The sequence below is a fragment of the Anomaloglossus baeobatrachus genome, chromosome 3, assembly GCF_048569485.1.
Source record: "Anomaloglossus baeobatrachus isolate aAnoBae1 chromosome 3, aAnoBae1.hap1, whole genome shotgun sequence".
Lineage (NCBI taxonomy): Eukaryota > Metazoa > Chordata > Amphibia > Anura > Aromobatidae > Anomaloglossus > Anomaloglossus baeobatrachus.
The window spans coordinates 240,632,201-240,641,015 of record NC_134355.1 but is presented as its reverse complement, the minus strand read 5'-3'; positions in this window follow the sequence as shown (position 1 = coordinate 240,641,015).

The following is an 8,815-nucleotide window of genomic DNA, read 5'->3' as shown; positions in this document are numbered from 1 at the left end:
GCGGTGGAGTTGTGGGGCCCTGTTTTTGCTGGAAGAAGGGTTTGCATGCATTGTGACAACATGGCGGTGGTGCATTCCATCAACGCACTGTCGGCAAAATCCCCGCCGGTTGTGGGGTATTTAAGGCATCTAGTGTTGCGTTGTTTGGAGTTAAACATTTGCGTGGTGGCTCGGCATGTGCCTGGGATTCGCAACGAGGTGGCTGATGCGCTATCACGGTTTCAGTTTTGCAGGTTCAGGAAGCTGGTGCCGGAAGCGGACGCGGAGGGGGAACCTTGCCCGAACTGGCTGTGGGACCTGGCATCGGTGTAGCTTTTGAGGGAATTCGGAGATCGGTGTCTGAGGCTACTTGGTGCCGATATCAGGCGGTGTGGCAGGAATGGGCAGAGTTGGAAAGTAGGGAGTTCATGGAATCGGGTTACCAGGGTCGAGTGTTGGGGGTACTGATGTTAATAAGTGGGGATTTTTCGGAAGGCAGGTCTGTTTCGGTGATTGGTTGCAAGTTGGCGGCGTTGGCCTTTTTGTTCCAGATGCAAGGGGTTCGGGACGCGACTAAGGATTTTCTGGTGCGACAGGCGATGAAGGGTTTTCGAAAAGGGGCTCAGTCGCGTGACTGTAGGCGGCCGGTGTCATTGCCATTGTTGGTGCGTTTGGTGGGGTGTTTAGGGGAGTTGTGTTCGTCCCCTTATGAGCGGGTGTTGTTCTCGGTAGCTTTTGTACTGGCGTTTTTTGGGGCCTTTCGTATTGGCGAATTGGTCAGCCCGACTAAGCAAGCGATGGGTGGTTTGCTGTTGGGTGATGTGATGCTGGGGGAGGATAGAGTGGAATGTCGGCTTCGTTTTTCTAAGACGGATCAGAGGGGCCGGGGGCGCTTAGTAGTGTTGTACGCTTTACCGGGGCACCAGTTGTGCCCAGTGTTACATGTGTCAGAGTTTTTAAAGGTGCACGGCGGTTACCCTGGTGTTTTTCTTAGACATACGGACGGATTGGCTTTGTCGCGGTATCAATTCAATGCGGTGCTGAAGATGGCTCTAGCAAGGGTGGGGGAGGAGCCACGTGAGTACGGGTCTCACTCCTTCCGGATTGGGGCGGCAACGGAGGCCGCCAGGTGGGGTTTGAGTGAGGATTGTATCCGGCGGATTGGGAGGTGGGAGTCTTCCAGGTTCCGTTTGTACATTAGGCCTCACTTGGTCAGGTGATGGTCAGGGGTGGGGGATTCAAGGTTGGTGTTAGATGCCGGTTTGTGGGCAATTTCTTGTGCTGTTGCTGTTTTTATTCGTGGTCTTTGTATTTTATAGGTCCATGCCTTGTGTGGATCCTCGGGCACTCCTATGTGTATTGGGGAGCGTTACGGGCGGATGTGCGGCGTGACGGTCGGCAGCTCGGAGTGTCGGTGTCGGAAGCTCGAGTAAAGTGGCTCGGAATTCGGGGCATGACCTGGGGTAGGGTGCGCCCTGAGGTGGCTTATTATAGCCGTATGGATCGTGTCCCTGATGTGTTAATTTTGCATGTGGGAGGGAACGATTTGGGAGTAAGGTCGGCGAGGGAATTGAAAAGGGATATAAAGCTGGACCTGTTACATTTGTGGAGGGCGTTCCCGGGCATAGTTATCGTTTGGTCGGACATTATAGCTCGGACGCAGTGGCGTTTTGGGAGGTCGGTGGACCGTATTAATAGGGCTCGGAGCAAGCTGAACCGGGCTATTGGCAGGTTTGTGGCGAGAAATGGTGGGTTGGTGGTGCGGCATAGAGAATTGGAGGAGTCCACGGAGCAGTATCTAAGGAGAGATGGGGTTCACCTGACTGATGTGGGTCTGGATTTATGGATGTTGGGTTTGAGGGATGGCCTAGAGCAAGCACTGGGGGTGTGGGGGGCCCGGGCCAAGTAAGGGTGTCACTTGGCCGGCCTGTGGCGGGGTGATAGGTCCGTCTGAGAGGTTGGGAGTACCGACAGTCGGCTTGTTGGTACGAAGTCGCTCAAGGGGAGTGGCTTCGGAGTGGATGGGAACTTGTGGGCGGAGGTCCCGCAGGTTCTGGGTAGGGGTAATTAACGATGGAACGTTGTTACCCCTCACCTCGGGCCGGGTGGTCACGGCCGAGGTGGTCCTCTGGGCCGGTTTGGAGGTTACGGCCGGGGGGTTAGGAATGATGGTTTGCCTCTCGGACGGATCTATCGGTGTTTCTGGTTATACGGGTATATATGTATAAGGTTAAGTTTAACAATTGAGTGGCATGTTGGGCCACAAGTTTGGTATACATATATACGGTAAAATAAAACTGTGGCCATTCCTGCAATAAAGTCGTGGTTCTCGTCTTCATTTAGGTAGATATGGTACGGGGGGTGTGTTTTACAGGATAACCTGCTTATCCCTTATAGATGCGTCAAGAAGGGCAGTGAGCCCCATAGGGGTGAATGGACCCCATGACGATCGGGAGGGTGCAAGGTTAGGAAAGGGTTAATAGGTTTGCATGGGATGGGGGATGTGTGGGAGTACAGGATTGGTAGTAGGGAGCTGTAAGGGGATTGGGGGGGAGCAAGGAAGGGGTGGGGTGTTGGGAGAGGTATAAGAGAGGGGGGTGTGCTGTTTACCTCCCCTTTCGTCGATAGATCTTTGTGTCCCACCCGCCCGCCCTGATATATAATTATATGTATATGTTCAAAAAAAAAAAAAAAAAAAATGATGAAAAAAAAAAAAAAAAATAAAAAATAAAAAGGTGAAAAGGTGATGGTTTTCAAAAAAAAAAAAAAAAAAAAGAACTTTAAAAAAAAAAAAAAAAAAAGAGGAATAAAGGAGAATACAAGGTTGAGTTGCTAATTTATTGTTGTCACAGCGGGGTGATAGGTCCGTCTGAGAGGTTGGGAGTACCGACAGTCGGCTTGTTGGTACGAAGTCGCTCAAGGGGAGTGGCTTCGGAGTGGATGGGAACTTGTGGGCGGAGGTCCCGCAGGTTCTGGGTAGGGGTAATTAACGATGGAACGTTGTTACCCCTCACCTCGGGCCGGGTGGTCACGGCCGAGGTGGTCCTCTGGGCCGGTTTGGAGGTTACGGCCGGGGGGTTAGGAATGATGGTTTGCCTCTCGGACGGATCTATCGGTGTTTCTGGTTATACGGGTATATATGTATAAGGTTAAGTTTAACAATTGAGTGGCATGTTGGGCCACAAGTTTGGTATACATATATACGGTAAAATAAAACTGTGGCCATTCCTGCAATAAAGTCGTGGTTCTCGTCTTCATTTAGGTAGATATGGTACGGGGGGTGTGTTTTACAGGATAACCTGCTTATCCCTTATAGATGCGTCATGACTAGACCAAATTTTGCAATTCTGACCAGTGTCACTTCATGAGGTTATAGCTCTGGAACGCTTCAACCGATCCCGGTGATTCTGAGATTGTTTTTTCATCACATATTGGACTTCATGTTAGTATCAAATTTAGGACAATATTTTTTGCGTTTATTTATGAAAAAAATTGAATTTTGGCAAAAATTTTGAAAATTTAGCAATTTTCAACTTTTGAATTTTTATACCGTTAAACCAGAGATTTCTGTGACACAAAATAGTTAATAAATAACATTTCCCACATGTCTACTTTACATCAGCACAATTTTGGAAACAAAATTTTTTTTTGTTAGGAAGTTAGAAGAGTTCAAAGTTTATCAGCGATTTCTCATTTTTACATCAAAATTTACAAAACCATTTGTTTAGGGACTACATCACATTTGAAGTGACTTCGATAGGCCTAGGTGACAGAAAATACCCAAAAGTGAGACCATCCTAAAAACTACACCCCCCAAATTTTCTGTCGCATGTGACGTGTCACATGCGGCAGAAAGAGCAGGATGAATGCGGCCGCGCGCTACTGTGTGCTGCGCGCCGCCATCTTGCATGCTCCGGAGGAGGGGAGGGGGGCGGCTCTGGAGAACCGGAGGGGGCTCCGGGGGACTAGAGGGCTCCAGTGTACTGGAGGAGCGGTCAGGGGGAGGACATTTCCCTCTGATCTGAAATGTTTGATCATTGCAGATCGGAGGGAAATGAATGCAGAGCCGGTGGCAGTTTTCTGTGTGCTTCGGCGTCATTTTGACTGTTCCGGAGGGGGGGTAGGGGTGGGGGGGGACTCTCCAGTACCGGGGACTTTGGGGGCACTAGGGGTTTAGATTTCTTTCTCATCTGACATGTTTGACCACGTCAGATGAAAAAGAAATCAGTTTTACCTGCCATTTCTTTTTTTTTTATGTGATCGTCAGTATACGGTGTATACTGGCGATCACATTATCGGGGGTCCAAAAAAAACACCCCGTGTCATAATCTGGGGGGTCTCAGCTACCCCCGGTAGCTGAAACCCCCGAGATTTTCAGTCGTTGGGGGGCGCTACAGGGTTTTTTCGGCCTGACGCTTTAAAGCGGCGGAACAGAATAAGTACCCTGTTTTCCGCCGCTTTAAGACGTACGGCCATCGTTATGAGGTTAACATATAATATCCATCCACTTCAAACCTGGAGATTGGGAAATAGACTATTCAGCTCCTGTGATGAAATCACATATATCATATATAATAATGTTTAAGTGCACATTTCTGATCTCAACAGTAGAGATCTGTGAACTTGTTTAGAAAAGGTTTGCCAATCTCAAATCGGCATGAGCCTTTGATTGTTTAGGTCGGGATTGGATTCACAAACACTTTTCTCAAAAATCAGCAAAGATCAGTTTTGTTCGGTAACTGCTAACTGTTGCACTAATGCTTTTATTCTACCTTATTATCACTTTTGCTAAAATATTGGTGCTGTATGATGAGCAGGGGGTGAGAAGAAGTCAGAAGAGCTGGGGACTGTTTTTTTTCTTAGCTTTGTGTGGATGTTTCAGCATCCAATCAAGGAGTAGAAAACATCCACAATGTTCAGAAACAAGGGCTTGTATCATTGGTTGTCTAAGTCCCATGTCCCTTTGCATATAAAAAGCAGACATACAGCGTCTGTGCCATTTTGTGATTACTACAGTTTAGGGACAGTGCTGCTGCTGCTGCAAGACAGATAGCTAGTTTAGATTGATAGGAGGGCAATAGTGTAGAATAGAAAAGTGCAGGGGCTTACAGTGTAGGGAAAGTTGTTAGCCCCAGATCGGCTTTTCATCAGTGATTGCAAATTATGTATCCCAACTACAAATTGCCATTTCATGATCTAAATAGAGATTGTAAAATTTGTGGTCCAGGCAGATATTGCCATTTCATCATCTAAATCGAGATTGCAAAATATGTGGTCCAGGCAAAAATTGCTATATCATCATCTAAATAGAGATTTCAAAATCTTTGGTCTAGCCCAAAATTGTAATTTCATCATCTAAACAAAGATTGCAAAATCTGTGGTCCAGCCAAAAAAATGCCATTTCATAATCTAAATAGAGATTACAAAATCTGTGGTCCAGACAAATATTGCCATTTTATCATCTAAATAGAGATTGCAAAATCTTTGGTCTAGCCCAAAATTGTAATTTCATCATGTAAATAGAGATTGCAAAATCTGTGGTCCAGACAAAAAAATTCCCATTTCATCATCAAAATAAAGATTTCAAAATCTGTGGTTTAGCCAAAAATTGACATTCATCATTAATTAGAAATTTCAAAATCTGCGGTCCAGGCAAAAATTGACATTTTATGTAAATAGTCATTCTGCTCGGATCCTACTTCTTCTGACCCCAGGTCCAGATGAAAAAGATTTTCCTCCTCTTGAGTCTGAATCTTTGGAGCAGACCTCATATGCCCATGGAATAGAATGTGTGAAAAGCTCTGCAGACTCGCCCATTTGGGGTTTCCCACAGTCAATTGGGCAGTTGTAGAGTTGTGACGTGGGGAAAACAAGAGTAATTGAGGTGCCACCTCTGAGGACTGTACTGTGTGAGATGTTGAGGTAGAGGAAGAGGAGCAGAGGCCACTTGATGCAGTTCTTGCAATTCACTGTGGGACATGCTCTTTATGGCCCTCATTTACAAGTCATACCACTTTGTGGCTGCCAAAGAAAGGGAGTGGTGTAGCCTGTCCAGTAACAGAAGTTGTCAGTTGTCTTTGGATAGGATGAGTCGGTGTTTGTTCAGTAGATCTTTCAGTAATATTAGCGCCTACTCCATGCACGCCTCTAACACCATGCCTATTCCCCCTTCCACAATGACAGCAGGATTTCCCACTAATGTTTGATGTATCCTTACCCTCTTTTAACCAGCTGGACATAATTCTAGTGTCACAAACTAAGCTGCAGCGTCTTCTTGGATGCCTCCTGGGACGATTTCCCCCTATGCTCGGCCTCATTCGGTTTGCTTCCTTAAGTCTCAGGTACTGACCCGAACATCTAGGTGTTTTCAGCCTAAGTCCTAGGTTGGGCCTTCTGAGCATGCTCAGCCTGATAGTCTCAATTCTGAGACCAAGTCAGTGGTTCAGGCTTCTGAGCATGCTCAGGCACTTAGTGCATCAGGTGTCCAGATGACGTGATGCTATCTCATTGGCTGTGGTGACATCACAGATGACGTTGCGTGATCCCATTGGCCGTACTGATATCACAGTCGATCTGGAACGATTTAATTGGCTACAATGACGTCATCAGTGACTTGTGGTCACATGGAAGACCACTCATTGGTTATGGTTTGGGCGGGCCATATGGATCTCCATTTTGTGGGCTGTCCTTACGTTATATAGGCCTTGGGCACCCACATGGCCGCGCTCAATCGTCTTCATATGTGGTGCAGCAAGCACTTACCACATTAGTACAGGGCCAGGCGTTGATGTCCTCTGGGACTGATACAGGGTTGGGAGGCAGGTGTAGGATGAGGCGTCGTGGTCACATCAGACCGGTTTAGGGTCATTTGCCGGTTAGGCAGAGCTTCTGGGTTATGCTAGTACTGGATTCACTGGTGGTTAGCTGGTGGAACTCCACAGTAGTCCTTGATAGGAGCTAGTGACCTCATTGACTCCTCTACACACCCCTTGAGTCTCCTCCTCCATTGTGGGATACGGTTAGTGTTCACTAATTACACCCTATTCGTACTGTGTACGCCACATATATATATTTGCTTCTGTGACATAACAGAAGTGATAAGTTGTAACCTGACGCTGTCAAATAACAGTGCTCGGTAGAGTTTATATTAGAGGATCCGTGTGATCTGTAACACGAGATCTCAGGCCTTGGCGCCCTGTGCAGTAACAGAGTTGCCATTACTATAGCTATACCCCATATCGCTCTGTGTTGTAATAGAGTTCAGGGTCCTCCCTTTACTTTCCTCCCTGTGGGTTCTTTAACTCAGGGGACTCTGATATTTAGTAGCATTTGCCTAGTTGCAGTTCAGGCACCTATCTACCAGCAGCAGCCATAACATCACTGCACGGTGTATCCTGACTTCTGATAGGTGCATTTCTCCACCTATTAGTCTATAAGCTAGCCATACCGTAACAGAACGACTGAGCCAAGGGTCTGCCTGGGATGTCTGAGGTGCAACAATTACATCGCTACATCAAACAATTGGAGACCAGACTTAAAGGTCTGGAGCAAGGAGCTGCTAATGTAGCTAATGTGGACCTTGCGGCAGTGGCTGCTCAGGCAGCCGCCTTGGTTACCCCTGTGGTCCAGGTTGCACAGACTCGACCCAAACTCTCTCTTCCCAATAAGTTTTCAGGAGAGAGTAAAGAGTGCTGTGGCTTTGTCAACCAATGTACCATCTATTTAGAGTTGCTAGCCAGGGAGTACCCTACTGAGAGGTCCAAAGTTGGGTTTATCATGTCCGTGCAAGAGGGCAGGGCCCTGGAATGGTCCACTCTCCTATGGGAAAGAAATGACCCTCTAGTTGCCACAGCCGAATCATTCCTTGAGGCATTAAAAAATGTTTTTGTAGGCCCTCAAGTCACGCATGATTCAGCCTTACAGTTATTGGACCTCAGTCGGGGATCGTCCAGCACCAGTAATTATGCCATCAAATTCAGGACTCTAGCCTCGGAATTAAATTGGCCAGAGAAGGTGCTAATTCCCATATTTTGGAAAGGCCTAGCAGGTGTCATAAAGATGCCTTAGCTATGAGAGAGATTCCCAGTACACTAGAAGCTTTAGTTACTATAGCTACTAGAGTCAACATAAGGCATTCTGAGAGCAAGTTGGAGGTCGCCCAGTCACGTCCTAAGGTGCGATTGACTCCATCTTTCTCTAATCCAATCACTTCTCAGGCGTCTGATTCCACTATAACTCCTATGGAGGTTGCTCGTACTGGGGATAGAGGGCGTCGTCAAGTTCCTACGACCATATGTTTCACCTGTAGACAACCGGGACACTATGCCAATAAATGTCCCACACACACGGAAACGCCCCCGTCTAATAACTCTTAGAGGGGGGTTATTAGATGAATCTGCTTCTTCCTCTAAACTATCTTTCCAAGGGTCGCTTTCCTTTCTTACTTCCACAGTAGAAGTTAGCGCATGTGTGGATTCGGGAGCAGATGGGAACTTTCTCTCTTCCCAAGTAGCCCAACAACATGCTATTTCCCTTCTTTTACTACCACAACCAATACCTATATATGTGGTGAACGGTTCGCTGATATCTGAGGGAGTGACCCATAAAACAATTTCTCTCACATTACTTATGCCTCAGAACCATCAAGAGGTTATTTCATTTTTATTTCTTCCTATTGGTGTAGATGAAGTCCTTCTCGGTCTACCCTGGTTACGTCTCCATTCACCACACATTGATTGGTCTTCAGGTGGTATTACAACCTGGGGTGCTGCTTGTACAGTTTCTGTCAAATCTATGGCTACTATAACGCTGTTTCCATTAGCAGTATTACCTTCTC